The sequence below is a fragment of the Marmota monax genome, unplaced genomic scaffold, assembly GCF_021218885.2.
Source record: "Marmota monax isolate L192 unplaced genomic scaffold, Marmota_monax_Labrador192_F-V1.1 WCK01_AAM20220418_F8-fsc00286, whole genome shotgun sequence".
In the NCBI taxonomy this organism is placed as follows: Eukaryota; Metazoa; Chordata; class Mammalia; order Rodentia; family Sciuridae; genus Marmota; species Marmota monax.
Genome location: NW_026692342.1, coordinates 544,031 through 564,144, shown reverse-complemented (window position 1 = coordinate 564,144; position 20,114 = coordinate 544,031). Strand labels below are relative to the sequence as shown.

The following is a 20,114-nucleotide window of genomic DNA, read 5'->3' as shown; positions in this document are numbered from 1 at the left end:
AATTCAAGTAGAGACAAGGAAAACTCATAATGTTGTGGCCAACATTATAAATAAGGCATTATAAATTTAAAGAATTTTCTGGTTTAAAAAATAAAACTGGTGTACACTTGTAATCACAGAGACTTGGGAGGCTGAGGCAGGAGGATCACAAGTTCAAAGTCAGTCTCAGCAGCTTAGTGAGGCCCTAAGCAATTTAGGGAGACCTGTCTCTAAATACAAATAAAAAGGGCTAGGGATATGGCTCAGTGGTAAAAAGCACCCCTGGTTTAAATCCCCAGTATAAATAAATAAATAAATAGATAGATAAATATCAATCTGGTAATCAATGCAGCTCTTCAGGGTCTCTGTGTTCAGGAGGGCCGGTCTCTACATTTCTGATGCTGCTCTCCTTCATTCATTTCTCTTGCTCCTCCATGACCACATCCACCTCTCTCCCTCCCATCTGCATCAGAGGTCCAGGGAGGAGGTCCAGGGCACCTGGACCTCCTGTAACTCCATGGAGTGGTGGTGGCATCCTCTGTCCTCAGGGAATATACTGTTCTGTGGAGACTTCTTTTGAGCAAGAGAGACTCTCAGTTTGTTCCCTTGAAAATCTTTTCCATCAAACCACTCCACAGCAGTCTTGGCAGTTAGTGGGTCTTCAAAGGACACTGTGACATCACCTCTGGGCTTTTCTGTTTCCTTGCCCGGGTGGATATGGATCATGGGTCACCCAGTTCTTTTGTTCCTCTTAACAACCCCACACTGTTTAAGTAATTCTGCCAGACCAAGCAAGAGTCATATGTCATTTAATCCTTGCACATAAACTGCACTGATGATGTCAGTCTTCATGAGGGTCAAGGTCTAGTCCTTCATCCATAGGTCCACTGGGCTTACTGAAGCCACCACACTGCAGCATCCATTCCACTACACCCTCCTCTCCACCCATCTGTGCTTGTGCCTCTACAAGTAAATCCTCCTCTTCCCCTGCCCTGGTTATCTGGGCCACTCATGCTCCCCTTCTCTTCTGGTGGGGAAAATTTTCCAGACTCCACCCATAAACACTGATGCTACTGGGTGGTCCTGCTGCAATGAACTCTTGCTCTGTGTAGCTGTTGCTCTGTTAGTTGTGTTCACCTGGAGCCTGGCTATAGGATTCAATCTGGGGTGGGGTAACTAGTGGGAGGCTGTTGCCCATAGCTACTGTGCTGTCCATAGCTCTTAGTTGCTCTTAGATGCTCTGCTGAGACCTGCATGGATCATAACTAGTCGGCTGTGTAGAGGAATAGCTGGTAGGAGGATAAAATGGAGGTGTGGTGTCTAGGTGCATGGGGTAGCTCCAGGAACTACAGTCACTCTGTCCATATCCTAGGCTAGGGTGATCGTAATCCCCTGTGCTAGACTGAGGTTGACTGGTGTCATTGGGCTTGTTACAATCCTGAGTTCTTATAGATGTTGTGGCTGCTGACTCCTGACTATAAGCCGGGTAATCAGGCTGAGTGCCACATGCAGACTGAGCTGCATAGAAGGCCTGGGTGGTGTCCTGAGCCAGTGCCATACCCCTGGACAGCCTGGCTGTGTCTGAGGGGCCGTTGGAATAGTATAACCAGTGAGAGGCTGTCCATACCAAGTTGCATTGATAGGCTGCCCATAGGTAGCCGAGGTCTGAGCCTGGGTTTAACTGACATCAGTCGGCTGTCCACAAAGTTTCTTAGCTTTGTAGCCCATAATCCTGAGTGGTCTGCGCCTGTCCTTGAGTTGGCTGGGGCTGTCAGCTCTGTAGACCTGCTGGGCCGCAGCTAGGCTGTGGTACTGTAATCTGTAGGTGCCATTTTTTCTCCTTCCTCCTGATTCTCTCAATATCCACCTCCTTCTCACTTTACCTCTCATAAGCTGCTTTTTGAAGTGAAAATATTGTTTTATACTCATTGATTCCTAAAATTGATACACAGAATTGTAAATTTTGAAGTAGTATCCTGTGGTGTTTTGTCACACACATGTATTGTGTAGTGTTCAAATCAGAGTCAGCATGTTTATCCTCCAAAATTTTCCACTTATTTGTGGTAAAAACAATTAGAATGCTTTCTTCTATTATTTTGTTGTTGTTGTTGTTGTTGGATGTTGCTATCTAGTCAACCTACTTTTAAAATGAAACCCTAAAATTTACTTCTCCAGTTAATTGCGTTTAAATTTATATAAGCAAAGTCTGGGACTTCTTGCTGCCATACATCCCTCAATTTGATATTTCAGATTTTAAAAAGAATTTTGACCATCACAATGCTGAATCTAGTGATGTTGTGTTTTATTTAAATTGTTGTTTTTATGGGCACTAATAATGTTAAGCTCCTTTTTATATGTATATTGATAGTTATTGTCTTTTCTAAATTAGCTGCTAGATTATTTTGTCTATTTTTATCATATTTGTCTTCTTTCTAATGAGTTGTAGAAATTATGCATGTGTGTGTTTGTGTGTGTGTGTGTTTGATACAAACCCTTTCTGAAATATCAGTATTGCAAAAATTGCCACTCAGTATGCAGCTTGCCTATTCATTTTCTTAGTTTTTTGAATAGTAAATATGTTAAACTTTGATAAAGTCTAATTTATCATTTTTTCTTCTTTAATTATGATTTTATGCCTTGTCTTAAAAGCTATTGCCTATTTCCAGTCATAGAAACATTCTCAGATGTATTTATAGCAGTTTCATAATTTTAGCTTTTATAGTTATATCTGTGATGTCTTAAATTAAACTTTTGTATATAGTGTGAGAGAGGAATAAAAATCCCTCTTCTTTTTCCAAAACAAATTGAAAACAGTTTCCTTTCTCCTACTGAATTAACTTTTTTGCTACTGTGAAATCAATTGACTAGATATATGTGCCTCTCAACTCTCAAATTCTGCTACATTGATCTATTTGTCTCCACGTAGACTAGTACTTAGGTCTTGATCACTATTTCTTTCTATTAATTCTTGGAATCAAGTTACTCGATTTCTCACACTTTTCATTTATCAATATTATTTTGGCATTTCTGGTGTGTGTGTATTATTTGAGACTGTGTTTATTTTTTGACTGTTTGCATGTTGATATTTTTTTGTGTAATTAGTTTGTTAATATCTACAAAAATACCAGGATTTTTACTGAGGTGAAGTGAATATGAATAGAATGATTTAAATAGAACTGATGTCTATCAATAGTGAACCATCATCTATGAACATGGTATATTAATTTATTGAAGTCTTTTTTATTTATTTCAGCATTTTGTTCAGTTTTAAATGTATGTGCATTATACATATTCTATGAACATTATTTTAAAATATTTAATATTCTTGCTATCGTTTATAATGATATTTTTACTATATTTTCAAATTTTTGGTTAGTTCTACATAGAATTACAGTTGGTATTTGGATGTTGGGCTAGCATATTGCAACCTTGCTAAATTTACTTAGTTCCAGTGTAGGTTTGTTTGTTTTTATAAATCTCTCAGGATTTTTCTAAAATAAAAATATGCATTTTTCATTGTTTTTAAATATTATTAATAAAAATAAACAAAACAGAAGAATAACATTGTTGATTCATCATTGCTAAGTGACTGAAGAAGGTAGAGCACATATTTTTCAAAGGTGTTTCTCTTTTAAATCACTACAAAAATATTGTTAGATTCTAAATTCAGAATTGGTGTAGTGCTATTTGCACTAAGGAAACTTCTAAGTTAATTGCCTTGGATGGTATTTTAATCTGTTTTATGTTCAATTGAATACATAAGAATATTATTTTTTTTGCCAACCATGAAAGATGTGATACAGACTACCTAAGAACTAGCAAGCTGATATTTTCACCAATGTTGTCATAATGTTGAAACATATACCATGTTTAATTTTAGTTGTCAATATCATAAAGAGAGAGTCTACAATGATAATAATGAAGAATCTGGTTTGAAATATTTAACAGATTTCAAAGAAAGTTACTCCTAAGTTGTCAATTCAGATAAATATTAAAAATAGAAAATTGGTCCTCTGGAGATTCTGAATTTTCTCCTTGAAAGCTGTTGGATGATGTTGATGTGAATTGCTTTGAGCTTGTCATAAATCTCAGGGATCAAACCTTTAAGTCAAAAATATGCATATTCCCTGTCATCACTTGGGTCAAGTTACTTCTCTTAGAAAGTACATCTTCAGATAATTCTTGCTAGTGTCAAATTTTGTCTTGATTATCAAACAAGCCAAGTCACGACGAACCTCTATGACCAATGGTCTAACAAAAAGTATATATGATGTTTACTATTTATCTTCCTGTCATCTAAAAAGTGACATTGATGTGGCATTGAGAAATTAAGATCCAGAAAGGAAAACAAATACAATATTTCAGAGTACTCTGAATTTTATTTGTTCTTTGGGGATATCATTTTGAAATATTCCAGCTTGCAGATACTCACAAGGGAGACAGGCATCCAAAGAGGCAAGATCCCCTATGTTAAATTATGAATGCCGTGTACAGTTTCTGCTGCCCACCTGATGTGGAAAGATATGTGAGCAATTAATTTCTAGGGATGAGATACAATAAAATCATTTTATTCCAGTACTAGAAGAAATACAAAACAAGACAGGAATTTTACATATAATTTTCAAACAATGTTACAATTAGCCTCATCAATAATGGTAAAGCAAGTAAAGAGATAGCAAATTTTGTTTTCTTTCCCTCTCTCTCAGAAGCACTTTTATTCAATATTAGTTTTTGTAGTGCCTGTTACATGAAATAAGGAACAAATATAAGATGAATGGAAAAATTATTAATAGCTGAGTTAATACACAAGAGGCAGAGTCTGGCCCTAATATTTTTCTTATATTTGAGATATGAAGTTTATCTAAGTTATGAAGACTAATGATAGAATGAACACTCATCTACACACTTCCAGCTTAACAAATAGCACATTAGTAATAATTTATGAGCTTCCTAGGAGGGCTTTGTGATTCTGCTACCTTGCCTTTCCCCCTGAACTGCAATTTTGTATTTCTATTGCTGCAGATATATTCATTTAGTCCTAAAAGCATATTATTCATTTTGAAGTGTTCTGAACTTTATAGAAACATTAGCCTTTCTGTGGATCATTCTTTTACAAAATTTTAAAATAGTTTTTGGGCCATTTACCTACCTTTGTACATGTGGTCATATTTGATTTGTTGTTACTGTTGCATAATATTCCATCACTTGAACACATGACGATCTGTTTATGCTCCCTTCTTCTGTGGGAATTTTGTTTTTTTCAGTTTTCTCACTATCCTAAAAGATGATATGTGGAACATGTGCAAGAATTTCACTTAGGAGTAGAATTTTGGGGATCATTTTAAACTGTGCTCTAGCACATCACTTCAGTTTCTTGTTACGGTTTGCATCCACACAAGAAGAGGGCACTGATCTCTTGGTAGCATCTCCTAAGATGTTGTCACTTAAAATTTTGCTCACTCTAAACACAAGAAGCAGTGAAGTGTTTTAAATTCATATTACACTGACTGCTGGTGATTTTGAGCATCTAAATAAAGATTTATTGAACATCCGCATTCCCTCTGCCAAAAAATTTCTGTTCAGAATTTCTGCCCATTGTTTGAACTATCACCTTTTGCTTATTTATTTATAGGATTTCCTTTTATATTTTGGACAGTAACTCTCATTAGAGAATAGGTTCCACAATCATCTTCTTTCAGTCTGTAGTTGCTTGTCTCTCTCTTCATAAAATGTTAATGAATAGTCATTCTTAACTTTAATAAAACTCAACCTATTAGTTTATGACATCCACTTTTGAAATCATTCGAAAGTGTCCTCTGTCATAAAACTCCTAAGATTTATTTTATATCTGTAGCTAAAACTGGTGCTGATTTTTATGTATGAAGTAGATAAGAATCATATTTCATTTTTCATATATGAAGAAAAAATATATATATATCCAAAATTCACCTACTTAATGCATCAGTAATATACCAAGTTTCTCATCAGTAATATACCAAGTTGACATTCTCAGAATATCATTTTAATACATTCACTATTCAATCAATTTATTTCTATACAAATACTAGATTTGTTGAATTAAGTTTTAAAATAAATGTTGAAATCTGCTAGTGTGGGCATGCTTGCCCATCATTTGTGCTTTAGAAACATTTTGGCTAATTCTAACATTTACACATTTATTTTTCATTTTTTTTTTCTTTATAACTCACATGTAATAATTATACATGTTTATGAGGTACAGTGTGGCACCAATATATGTATACAGTGTATAATCATCAAATCAGGAATTCTTAAAAACAGTTGAGAATAGATATACAGCATATCAAACTCTTAGGGACAATATGAAGGCAATTCTAAGAGGAAAGTTAATAGCATTGAGGGCCTACATTAAAAAAAAATAGAAAGATCCCAAATAAATAACCCAATATCCTACCTCAAGGCCCTAGAAAAGGAAGAACAAATGGATTTCAAAATCAGTACAAGACAGAAAATAATTAAGATCAGAGCTAAAGTTAATGAAATGGACAATAAAAAAATAGTATGAAGGATCAGTGCAAGAAAGATTCAGTAACTCGAAAAGATAAACAAGATTGATTGACCCTCAGCCAAATTCACCAAAAGAAAGAGAGGGAAGACTCAAGTCACCAAAATTAGCAATGATACAGGAAACATCACCACAGAAATTTCTGAAATCCAGAGGACCATTAGAAACTACTTTGAAAATTTATACTCCAATAAACAGGAAACCTAGAAGATATTGACAATGTTTTAGAAATATATGATCTACCAAAATTGAACCATAAGGATAAAAATAACCTAAATAGACTGATATCAAACAATGAGATTGAAGTAGTAATTCAAAACTTACAAATAAAGAAAATCCCAAGACCAGACAGATTCTCAGCCATATTCTACTAAACTTTTAAATAAAAATTAATGTCTATATTCCTCAAATTACTCCATGAAATCGAAAGGGAGTACTCACAAATACATTTTACAAAGTCAATATCACTTTGACACCAAAAGCAGACAAGACACATCAAAGAAAGAAAACTACAGATCAACATCCCTAATACACATAGATGCAAAAATCCTTAATATTACCAAGCCACATTAAAAAACAGATAGTATACCATGATCAAATAGGTTTCAGCCCAGGAGCACAAGGTTGGTTCAACATATGCAAGTCAATGAATGTAATTTATCTCATAATAGAAATAAGGACAAAAATCATAGGTTCATATCAATAGATGCAGAAAAGGCCTTTGATAAAATCCAGCACCAATTTATTTTAAAAAACACTGGAGAAACTAGAGATAGAAGGAACTTACTTCAACATTGTAAATATACATATGACAAACTCAAAGCTAACATAATACTGAATGGGGAAAAACTGAGAGCATTTCATCAATAATCAGGAACAAGATAAGGATATCCACTCTCACCACTTTTATTCAACATAGTTCTTGACACTCTATTCAGAGCTATTAGACAAGAGAAGGAAATTAAAGAAACACAAAGAGAAAAAGAAGAAGTCAAGTTCTCTCTGTTTATTGATGACATGATTCTATCTAGAAGACCCCAGAAGATATCTAGAGCTGATAAACTAATTCGGCAGAGTAGCAAGATACAAGATCAATGTACATAAAAATCAATAGCTGTCCTATACTCCAATAAAGAACATGCTGAAAAAGAAATCAGGAAAACTCTCTTGTTCATGATAACCTCAAAAAATAAAATACTTGGGTCTAAATCTAATCAAGGTACTGAAAGCTCTCTACAATGAAAACTATAAAACACTGAAGAAAGATATTAAAGAAGATGTTAGAAGATGGAAAGACTTCCCAGGTTCTTGAATAGGCAGAGTTAATATTGTCCAACTGGTCATTTTACCAAAAGCAATATAGAGATTTAATGCAATCCCCATCTAAATATCAATGCCATTTTTCACAGAACTAGAAAGGAAAAAAAAAAAAAAACAGTCCTTAAATTGATTTTAAAGAATAGACCCAGAATAGCCAAAGTAATCCTGAGCAAGAAGAGTTATGCAGGAGGCATTATAATACCTGATCTCAATTATAATACAGAGTTATAGTAACAAAAACAACATGATGTTAGCATTAAAATAGACTTGAAAATCAATGGAATAGAATAGACAACATCGAGAGAAATCCACATACAGTCATCTGAGACTTGATAAACTTGCCAAAAATATGTTAGAGGAAAGATAGCCCTTTAAACAAATGGTGCCTGGAAAACTGGATATCTATGTGTAGAAGAATGAAACTAATCCCTATCTTTTACCCTACACAAAAGTCAACTCAAAGCAGACCAAAGACTTAGGGATTAGACCAGAAACTGCAACTGTGAGAAGAAAACATGGGGTCAGCACTCCATCATACTGGAGCAGGCACCAACTTCCTTAACAAGATCCTTAAAGCTCAAGAAATAAAACCAAGTGAGATAGTATCAAATTAAAAAGCTTCTATACAGCAAGGGACACAATTTCCTTGCCAGCGTACCCCATGTTGCTGACATTTGCAGTGACATTGAATGTAGGTGACCTTGCTCAAGGACCAAGGCGGATTAGGGTGTTCCCGGTTTAAGATAATTGGGTTTAGGGCGTTCCAGGTTTAAGATTATTCCTCCTGGGAATAGGGCGTATCCTGCTGCCTGAGTTCCCCTTGAGTTCTCACTGGATTTAGACAGTAATTTTTGGGAGACAGAAGCCCAGTGGGAGTGGATTTGGGCAGAGAAGGTGGATTTGGGCAGAGAACGTGGATTTCCCCAGAACGTGATTGTAGACGGCTGGTGTGAGTTCGGGAATAAAGAGTTGCTGTTTGAATCTACAAGCTGTGTGGTGGCTCGTGATTGTGTGCCCAGCCAGACTGCTGCATTTGTGCCCAGCCAGACTGTGGCACTTGAGTTTCATTAAGATTGCATACTTTGGACTGCAAAAGGCAACATTTTTTAAAGAGAGAGAGAGAGAGAATTTTAACATTTATTTTCCAGTTTTTGGAGGACACAGCATCTCTGTTTGTATGTGGTGCTGAGGATCAATCGAACCTGGGCCGCAGGCATGCCAGAGGAGCGCACTACCGCTTGAGCCACATCCCCAGCCCTGCAAAAGGCAACATTAAAAAATGAAATGGCCAGTCTCAGGAGGGGGAAGATATTCAAATTATGTATTTCCTACAAAGAATATGTATCTAAAATGTAATAATAACTCTTACAACTAAATATTAAAAGAAAAACTGCCTAATAAATAATGTGGAAATATTCTAATGGATATTTCACAAGGTATAAAAATAATCACTAAATATATGAAAAGACATTCAAAATTATTAGTTAACCATTTATTATTAGTTAACAATTTTAACTATTTTAACAACAGTTAAGAAAATTATTTGCACTTTGCAAATTGAGAGTGTAGTTTGCTTTGGGGAACTCCACTGCTGCTCCCCGAATGGCCACTGGGCAGCCTCTGTTCAGCCTTTCCCTTTGTACTTCTTGAATATTAATTGCTCCTGCCTATGAATCTCTTTGATTTTATACATATTCCTCTGTCGTAGAATTATATTATATATTTGGTATTATTCAAAAATAATATGTATACTATATCATATTTGATAAACAGTATCAAAAAGACTTTAGTTGGAGCACAGCAAGCATTATCAATTCCGTTTCATTACTCTTGAGTGGGGGAAGATGTGTAGCTGTGTAAACGTCAGCCTTTCTCACTAGATGCCAAGCTCATCTACGGCTCACTTGGTACCCTCAGCTCTGAGAGAAGGCCTAGAACCTAAGGGGAAAACACTATTGTACATTAATTGAAATTAAACTTAATCAGGCTTGTATTTATTTAATTTAGTGAGAGATCATATTTTCCAATTATAAGCCTCATAGAGTCAAGATGGGCAACAAAGTATATTGTGAAGGTTAAAGAAAAGCCTCATTGAAGAAGGGAACCTCAAAAGGCAGCTTCAAGTTCAAGTTACCTGTTAAAAACAAAAGACATTTTTACCATCCACCTCTTCTGTCCATGGCACTATTTCTTAGCCATGTCCTAACTTAAATTAGATCTTAATAAATAGGGATTTCCAAAAAGATGAACTATTTGTTCCTTAAGTATTACACAGAGACATTCAGGCTTCTTAGATTTGCAAAGAAATTTTCACATTTCAGAAGTGCTTTTCAAACATCTCCGTTTTTGCTAATGCAAGATGCCATCATCAAAGCAAAACTTCAACAGCCAAATGGAAGGAACAAGACTTGGAACAAAGATTTTTTTCAAGGCTACTACCATAGGCGAGAAGGGCCAGAATTCAGCCTTAGCTTTTAAAAGAGTTGAAGTGCCTGTGGTGGAAAGGGTCATAGGCAGCTGTGTTGGCTAATTAGCTGCACCTAAAGGAAAAATAAACTTTGTCTCTTCATCACAGGACAAAGTTTTCCACTTAGAAATAAGTGTCAACTGAAGGTAAGTTAGTCTACTACCTTCCACAGAAACTGGGAGATAAAGAGCATTGTCATCATTGATGATTATTACATTGCAAGGCTGGCTCTCAGATCTCAGTCCTGGGTTACAAAACTAGCAAGACACTCTTAAATAAGATTTGTATCTCAGAGGGGTAGAAAGACTTAATGGTGACAAATTGTCTAAAGAAAATGATCTTAAAGGAAAGAGCAGAGTCCTGAGTGGTTAGACCATCTAGATTCTGTAAGCAACTAGTAACAGGAAGGTCACAGGGTAAAAGCCATCTCCGGTGCAGCTGTAGGAAATGCTAGGGCCACCTTGGTCACCACTGCCTTCCTTAGCTATCACTGTCACATTTCAGACATCAGCCATTAGCCTTGACTGTGGAAATTGTACTTACACCAAGAACAGGTCCCTTGACTAAGAGGAGTCAGCTGAGTGTGGGTGATAATATATGGTTTTCTTCTAATGCTCCAAGGCCAGAGCAAGGACACAATAACTTCAAGTGGCTTGCTGCAGTTGTTCACATAAGTACTTTAATAGGGTTATTTTTTCCTAATTGATCAAGGCGACATCTTTCTTCCATTCAATAGTGATGAAAACGGAATTGATAATGCTTGCTGTGCTCCAACGTTTCTTCTCCATACTGTTTGTCAAATGTGATGTAGCATACATATTATTTCCGGAGTAAGAGAGGTTGAATTTAATCAGTGCCTTTTGTTTTCTTGCTATTTGCTTTGATTGCTGCAGTTTAGCTGTTTGGTTCTGTTGAGTCATTATTTGTTCCTCCCCCTCCTTCTTTACTTCTCTTTGTTTCATTAGCATCTTTATTTTATAATTTCTTTATTCTTTGAGCTGTGGCACTCATTATTTAAATAATTTTTGCTTCTAAGCTTTTTTTTAAAAATCAGAAACTTTTATATCTAACTAGTTTGAATAAATCTGACCTAAACTTTAGAATTCTATTCTTTTATATATCTGAGAAGGAGTGGCTAACTGCTGAATGATATGGATATTGGCATAATACCCTTTGGTCTTTTCCTCATTGATTGCCTCTGTTGATGGTCACACAATATCCATACTCTTGTAGAGTCACTTTGCTGCTTGTCACCTTGCTGCTTGTTATCTGCTTGTGACCTTGTCACCTTACCAAGCAGAAACTATTTCCCCACTCTTTGAATTAGTTCTGGTCTTACGGCTTGTATTGACCAACAGAATGAAGCCTGGTGAGGCTTTTTTCAGTACTAAGCCTAGGACCTCTGGTGGCTGTCTGCATCTCCCAGGAGAATGAGTCTGGACCACACTGAGGAGAGGAGAGTTCTCAGTTGAAGTGGTCTTACATCAGCCCCCAGCCAACCACCACAGACTACAAGCGCAGGTGAACAGCAAGTCTAGGTGGAGACTGGCCACATCCGTCCATATCAGCAGAGCCTCTCGATTTCATGGGTCCGTAGACTCAGGGCAAAAATAAATGCATATGTTTCCTATTACTAAAATATTGTTGTCATACAGCACTGAGTATTAGATAACATAAACACATAAATTTCTTTTTCAATTATTGTGTACAATTCTCTCCACCCAGTTGTTGGTCAATGTTGTACTGTATGTACCAAGGTACCAAGATTAAGTACTAAAGGCATAAAACAAATGTGAACTATGTCTCAGTCAACATGGGCATGTGAGAAACAAAAAAAAAAACTAGGCTACATCTGAAATACAATTTGGTGTGTTATATTATTAGATAAGCACATGGGCATAGAGACCCTGATGCGGGTATTTAACACAGGGATCAAATTGTGTTTCTTGTAGTGCTTGGTACATGTGGGAATCTTGAATTAGGATGTGTAGAAACTAAATATGTTCAAAAAATGTAACAGAAAAGCATTCTAGGAAACAGGAAAATTATCTCTAAATAATGGAAGAGCAAAGGATACTGGATAAATGACAAATAGTTTTAGAAACTAATGGCTTACATGGGTTTGGCAAAGACAAGTCTAAAAATTTAAGCAAAACAAACATCTGAACACACACAAACACATACACACACCCAGAGACAACCTCCAAAAGGGATTAGAGCATAAATATCCTTATGTTTCATAAGTTTGATCTCCATCCTAATAATTATAGAAACAAAAAATAAAGGTTAATAAAAACTATAGTTGCGAGGCACAGTGGTGCATGCCTGTCTTCCCAGTGTTTTGGGAGGCTGAAGCAGGAGGATTGCAAGTTCAAAGCCAGCCCAAAGCAACTTAGTGAGGCCCTGCCCCAAAATAAAAAAATAAAAATAAAAAAGGGCTTGGGGTGTGGCTCAGTGATTAACTGTCCCTGGGTTCAATCTCTGGTGCCAAAAAAAAAAAGAAAAAAAAAAAACTACAGTTGATGTGATGTGAATATTAAAAGCATTTCAGGAACTTTTTATTGCAGCCATAGAGTAAGAAAATGGGGGTGGGGGACAGAAGCAAGAGCAATTCAGTAGACGTCTGGTCAGTGAGCCAGGAGATAAAGGAGGAGGGTTGGTGTACCTGCAGCTATAGAGACAAAGCAAAGAAAAAGCAAAAGAATGGAGACCTATACTAGTGTTCAAGGAGGTACTTCATTTAAGGATAATGAGAAATGGGGATGAAAAGAGGGAGGGAAGGAGGGAAGAAATGAGGGAGACAGAGAGGGCAGAGGAGGAAGGAGAAAAGAGAAAAGAATAAAAGTGAAAAAACAACTTCCACTCACCTATACGGAAGGAAACCCAGAAATTAAGATACTAAGTGACATAAGTTACATGACTAGGCTTTTTGTGGGAACTTCCAGAATATTCTGAGGCCGTGGCTTCCTGATGAGTGTAAATGGGGAGATGGAAACAGCAGCATGGTAGGAACGTTGACCTCGGTAATGTTTGGAGACTGGATTTATGCTGCAAACTGTGAATACATCTTAACCTTTGGTTAAGTCTTCATTGTACAGAGTTTCTCAAAAATAGACCCCAAAAGGTACACCATTCTTTTCATTATTTGGGGATACAATATCTTTTTCTATATTTCTTCAATTCAGGGTTCCTGGTGACCTCTCTTGACTAAAAGTAGCCATGTATAAAAGTGACACTATGCACATCTTGAGCCTAGTATCCCTTCTTCTCATCCTTGGAACACTGAGACCAGGTGCACATGACTGAGCTGGCCTCCTGGAGGCTCAGAGGCTATGTAGAACAAAAATGAACCATCCTGCTTATGCCCTCTCCGACAACCAGCACTACCTGACTGGGGAGCTGGTCATAGGCACGAGCGAACACAGCCGAGACCCAGTGCAGGACTTCTAGCTGATCCACAGAATGAACTTCCACAAAATTGTGATCTATGTAGATGGCTGTTGTTCTAAGCCGTCATGTTGATAATTTTGTAGACAATGAAAGCCAATGGATAACTATTTTAAAAACTATGTTTCCAGAGCATCTTGGCTTCCAATTGGAACAAGCGTATTGCGACTGTTCCTGTTCTACATTCTGCAATAGTATCCGCATATTGAATTTGTGACATAGGAATAAAAAGCAAAGAAAATGAAGCAGGGTGGAAAGAAAATGATGACTTTCTACTTAACTAAACTAGGTAGGGATAAAATTGATAACCTTTACGGTTTGAATTCATAAGCCCATTTTACCCTCAATTTAGTTTTATGTCTTCAAAAGCTTTGGTTCAATTTTACAGATTTCATAAAAGAAATAATTTTCTTTTGAAATTTCAGAATTGCTCTTTGGTTCAATTAAACCTTGATGCCAGGACAACTAAAGCTGTTACCCAGTTGACTGTCCTGCATATCTTGGCCAAGTGAATGCATGCTGCATTTTTCCTTTATCTGCCTTGGATGAATTATTCATTGATTGAACTCACATTTCCAGGAACACAGATGGAAAATGGTTTAAAAAATGTCCCCTTTTAATAGAGCATTCTATTTTTTCCTCATTAAATGTCCTGGTATAGTTGACCATTGCTTCTAACCAACTACAGCGATGCCCCCCGTGGCTCATTATCAACGTAGGTTCTTTTGCTCACATAACGTTCTTTTCTCTACACCTGAGCTTGCTACACCAGAAATGCCTTTACAATCCTCATATTTGAAATAATATTTTATGTTCTTTCCCTGCTAAATGAAAAATATGACTTCAGTATGTGGGGTTGGGAGAAATACTTGATTTCTTTTCCTTCTCTCAACCTGCCTTCTTTTCTTCTATTCTTATTTGTTTCTTTGTTCATTTTCCAGAATACCCCGTTATTGTTTGTAGGTTGTTTATCAGCATGGCTTCCCATCCAATTTTTGCATTAACTCCTGCCTCTTTTAAATGTTTTATGTTTTGAGACCATGAAGATTTTTTTCCCTAGATTAAATTTTGCACAGTCAAAAGAAGGAATTTCGAAATCATGCACTTTGTATTCTAATCCAAGCTGTATCATGTTCCGGTTAAGAAAGAAGTCAAATAACCTAAATTATTCCCATTACCTTAACTGTAAGACAAAGTCATTAACCCTATTTTAGATAATGGTGTAAGAATCTGATTTGTATAAGTAACAAAAATACTGGAGACATAGATGGTGCTTTAACATTATAGAATTGTGAAGAGATGTCAAAGGAGTAAGACGAACAATAAATTTCTAAAATAATTTGAAGTAGAAAAAGGATTTTCTTGGACTTAATTTTTATTTTTTATTTTTTGTATTGGGATTGAATCCAAGGGCGCTTAGCCACTGAACAACATCCTCAGCCCTTTTGTGTTTATTTAGAGACAGGGTCTCACTGAGTTGCTTAGGGCCTTGATGAGTTGCTGAGGCTGACTTTGAACTCTTGATCTTCTGTCTCCTCCTCCCATGCTGCTGGGACTACAGACATGCACCACCAAGCCCAGCTGGACTTAAAAATTTAAATGACCCTTGAAGGGTAATAAAAATTAATATTTTTTTAAAGGAAGAAGGTTTTCAAATATTGGAGCTCCTAAAGGATATTTCTGGGGTCTTTTGAAGAGTTAAAGTTGAAGCTTCTGCATTCTCATGATTAATCTAAGCCATACATTCCAAGCCTGGAAGCTGTCATCTGTCTGTCTTACCTACGTACCTACCTAATTACCAACCTACCTTCACCTCACTATCGACACACAGGCAGGCCTACACATTCTTCAGTAAGTCACGGAAAAGGCTTTTTTTTTTTTTCATTATGGTATTTTAACCTTCATCAGAGAAAAGTTGTCTTTAAAGAGAAAATATTTCTAATTCCATATTCACAGCTGTTCTTTGATTTTTCATCTCTTTTTAAACCACATTTTTTCACTTCATGAGCTTGGCACATATCTTATTCAAGAAAGTGTTACGCATTATCTAATGTACAAAGTAATATATATTTAAAATAGAGGTTTCATAGACAAAAAAAGATTAATTTGCTTTTTGTGCATCTCATTCTCCATTTTTCTCTTTATCATCACTTTTTTCTATGCTCTTTGGTAACTGAGAAAGACATAATGAGGAAATTATAAGGAAAAAATTCACTGCCTCATAAAAGTATGTGTCATAAGGTGAAATTAAGATTTCAACCCTTTCTGGTAGCTGCGCTGCCTTGGATGTTATTTATTGCAAGAGTAACAGATACAGTTTATTTTTAAAGCTGTAGAATTGGTTAGATGACAGAATCACTAGGTCTGCATTTTCTCTTTGTGGTCTCCAGAGGGCAGTGTTCATTCCTCCAACACTGTAGGAGACTCAAAATAGCCACCTATCTGTATCTACCTACTAACCTCCTACCTCACCCACTGACTTCATACCCATTCTTTTGGGTAGAAATTAGAAAAACCCCAATGACAAAGGTTTATTTATAAGGAATATATAAATATATTGTGGTTTAATAAAAGTTATTAGCTGCTTTCTTTGCATTTCTGAAAGAGCAGATAACCATGTAGCCAACTAATTCTTCTTCTGAACCTTCCATAATAGTAAATACTGTAAAGAAATATTTTACTTTCCTTCAAAAATAAATAGCATTTTGATAGATACTGGAAATTGCCCTATTCCCTACACAACCAAAAAGACAGATCTAGAAAATTGAAACTGATTTTCACCAGGATGACAAGTTCTCTGAGAACGCGAAGTGTAGTGTGGTGACACACCTTGGACAACACTCAGGTCCCTGGTGCGTGGCAGGGAGGACTTAGATACTCCCTCTGCAGAGGGCTTTCTTTTATATTTACTGGTTACATTGTTAATATCAAGACCAATAGGCAACCACTTACAAGCTATTAGTATTATTTTAACTGTTAGGGAATGTGGGGATTTAAAATTTTATTTAACTAACAAAACTTTTAACAGTTATCAAAATGATCATTTTACAGAGATTATTTCAGTTAAGTTAGAGAAGAGAACCTTGAATAGGAGTACTGAAAATTTGAAGCAAGTGGGGAGATTCTGGTTACAGGAGAACAGAGACAGTGAATGAGGACCATGGAGAAGGTAAAGATAGCATGTTATAAATAATTATACATAAAATTCCATGACTACGTTTCCCACAAATTGAAACAAAGTTGTGACTAATGTTTAAAAATGCAAGAAATGAAAAAATGCACTATTTTGATATGATATGCTTGTCCACTCACATTTGTCTCTAATTATTAGTAGGACCTGGTCACATAAAATTTTATAAGGATAAAATAAATTTTATAAGGATAATATATATATATTAATGCAGGGGAGCCCAATTTTCTAAAATCTACTGCAGGAAAATTAACACTGTGGGGGGTAGGGAATATAGAATGATTGAAAGATGTTCTTAACAAATTGTGACATTTTTCTTTTCACTCTTAATGAGTAAGAATTGAAGCTCCCATCTATCGGGTTCTTCTTTAAGATGAGCACTGTAATTTACATGCAAAATAATTCAGGTGGAGCTATTTGGGGAGCCTTGGTGTAACAGAATCGCCATTTGTCAGAGATTATTACTCTAGAAGGCTCCCTAGGAGAGGCATAAATTTGCCCTGAAATAACACGTTGCAGGATAACAGCAAGGAGCTTGTCTCTGCCCTGCTCACAGCCTGCACACCTGCTCAGAGGGACCTGCCTACTGAGCCCCTCAGGCCAACCTGCTCGCTCATGTGTCATTCCAGCCCTTAGTTAGGAGCTACTGGAGCGATCACAGAAGCATCACATCACATACGAACATAGACAGGATGGATGTGTTTCCTTTGAAACCCTAAATATTTTAAGAAGGAAGGCTAGTTTAGTAGATAGATATCATATATTGGAGTCAAATAATCTCAGGTAAAAATCTCAATAGTTTGATTTATTAACTCTGAAGATCAGAGCCCTCATATCTAAATTAGGAATAATAAAGCCCAGTAGGGTTATTGTGGAGATTAGGATTGCTTCAGCCGAAGCATCTAGAACAGGACCTAGTAGATGTCCGAAATTCCCTCCTGTGTTGGAGTCTGGGTGCCTTTTGTAGAACAACTACAGATATTGCCCTTCATGTGAGCTGACAGAGAACCTACCAGCAGCACTGCTCTGTGTTCTGAGCAGCGGTGCTGACCCATTCTGTCATGCATCCCTGCCCACATTTAACTAATGGATGCTGGTTATTAAGAGCTGAGTGAACTATAGGGTGATTGTAGCCATGCAACTGTAAAGAGCTCTGTGGCCATAAATGGGGTCACTCCTTGTGCTCATTCAGCGCCAAGTTCCAAACAGCACCATTTTAGCTACTCTGTTCTTGAGTCCCTTGTAAGGCAACTTTAGTTCAGAGATTACCCTCTGAAAGTGGGAGCAGGCCTCCTTATTATTGAGTGCTGTTTTAGTTAATTGCATTATTAAGCCTTTGCACCTTCTTCATCCATATATAGCTCCACTGTCATTCTGTGGTTTTGAAGGAGTGATATGCGGGAGAGTGCTCATTTACCAGGCCTACACTAATAGTTGGTAAATGTGGTCTTACTAAAACTCAAATGAAAAGCTAAACTCAGCAATTTCATCCAAATAATGAGCTACCAATTATTTTAAGGATCTTAAAGAGTCCCTTTTGGTTATAAATTGCTGTTTGCAGATTGCTATCTAGTCAATCATTTTCACCACAAAGCCCCTTATTATGTAAAATGGTCTTAATCATTAAAAGTGTTTGGCATATCAGAAAGTCAGACAGCACAAAAACACCTAACAATACATTCTAAGTCAGCTGCAGTGAATTCCAACTTTATCCGGTTCCAAAGAGAAAATTCAATTAACATATTTTTGGTGGATGAGTATCAGTGGGTTTCCGTGGCATGTATTATTTCCACTGGGGACAGGCATATGGCTAAGCAGAAAAAGAACCAACTGTTTTGATTCAAAGGCATTTGTTCAAAGAAAACCATAAATAGACATCCTATAGAGAAACATGGCAAGACTCTTCGAGGCACTATAATTTATAAGTCATTATGTATATAGTTCTAAATACACATCTACATGTGAATGGGTCCTGTACAAAGGACCTCTCATGAAGGAATAATTAATGTTGTAAAATAATATTTCCCTTCCCCATTAGAACAGCTCCCTTAAATGATAGATGTTTTCTTTATAAAATATCTTTGTTTTTCATCATTCACCTAAAACATCCCACAAATCAGCAGTGAACAGGATTATCATAAACACAATTTTTTTAAAAAAAAAAGCATGATATGCTTAGAGAAGACTTCTCAGCCTAGGAAAACCAGTAGATGCATTTTCTAGGGTTAGTGTTAGCTACATGCAAATTTATTAGTTCAAGACAAAGGTCTTTGAGATTATTTACTATATCTCTGTACCCAACATATTCAGTGATACTCGGGTCAAAATTGCCAATGTGCATTACAACAGATTGTTGTATTTTAGGCTGTTAAATTACAAACCTATAAAAGGTAAGTTTTGCTCAAGTAAAGAGCAAAGGCGAAGGCAGAGTTTATTACAGAACAATAAAAATCTCTTCTTTAAAAGAGAAAGTAGTTCACATACAAAGAATAAAATGTCAGGAGAACATTACCTCTAGACTTACTCTTGCTGGCTGTAGTCCAAGCTCCTCCTAAGGAACCATAGAACAATTCCCTCCTTCACTATGAATTGATGGATGGATAGCCAGGGAGGGGCGCTGTCCTGGGTGCTGAAAATACAACTGCAAACAAAAGTCAGTGTGCACATGGAAATGCTCCAATGAGGAACACTGATGGTGGGCGAAGAGTCAATTCTATCCTGTAACAGTGTGGAGTGGTAAGAGCACAGGGGGAAATGAAACATCAGAAAGGTAAAGAAAGTAGCGCGCTAGTTGTCAGGCAGAGTGGACGGGAAAACCTCCCTAAGGTGAGCTTTCATTAAACAATTAAAGACAGTGGGAGAAGCAACATAGTAGGTATGTGAGGGAGGAGAATTCTGAGTTTATAATGGCAACTTCAATCATCCCAGTGAGGAAATAACCTGGGATTTCCACAAAACCCCAAGACCAGTGCAGCTAGGCATAGAAGGATTAAGGGGAAAAATAATAGAAATAAAGCAGAGGATGGCACATTCCTTATCCCAGCAGCTTGGAAGACTGAGATGGGAGGATCATGAGTTCAAAGCCAGCCTCAGCATCTTAGCAAGGTCCTAAGCAACTTAGTGAGGCCCGTCTCCAAATAAAAATCGGTATGTATACATAAAAGGTT

General features: G+C 36.6%; 1 pseudogene; it reads right to left on the bottom strand.

Annotated features, from left to right (window-relative positions):
* Window positions 1-350: 350 nt before the first annotated feature.
* Window positions 351-1,811, bottom strand: LOC124090909 (RNA-binding protein EWS-like; annotated as a pseudogene).
* Window positions 1,812-20,114: the final 18,303 nt, after the last annotated feature.